Below are 255 nucleotides of genomic sequence, written 5' to 3'. Positions count from 1 at the left end.
CTCTTGCACATTGTAACAGCGCAACCGCTGAACAGGTGTCCATCGCTGCAGACTATCCGCCGAGATGTAACACCTTCCAACTTGGGATACCGGACTACGCCACATGTAGTGCGGGAGAGTTTACACAAATGTTCAATTCCTGTAGCAGTCCTACATCACTTTTTTTTGTTATTGGCGAGAGGAGGTCCTCAGGACTAAATCTAAAATACACCGGTTCTTTGTATCAAGGAGTGGAGCATGGGACTCAGACAGTAA

The sequence above is a fragment of the Oncorhynchus nerka genome, linkage group LG21, assembly GCF_034236695.1.
Source record: "Oncorhynchus nerka isolate Pitt River linkage group LG21, Oner_Uvic_2.0, whole genome shotgun sequence".
In the NCBI taxonomy this organism is placed as follows: Eukaryota; Metazoa; Chordata; class Actinopteri; order Salmoniformes; family Salmonidae; genus Oncorhynchus; species Oncorhynchus nerka.
The sequence above is the reverse complement of the archived record's forward strand: the minus strand, read 5'-3'. Positions refer to the sequence as shown.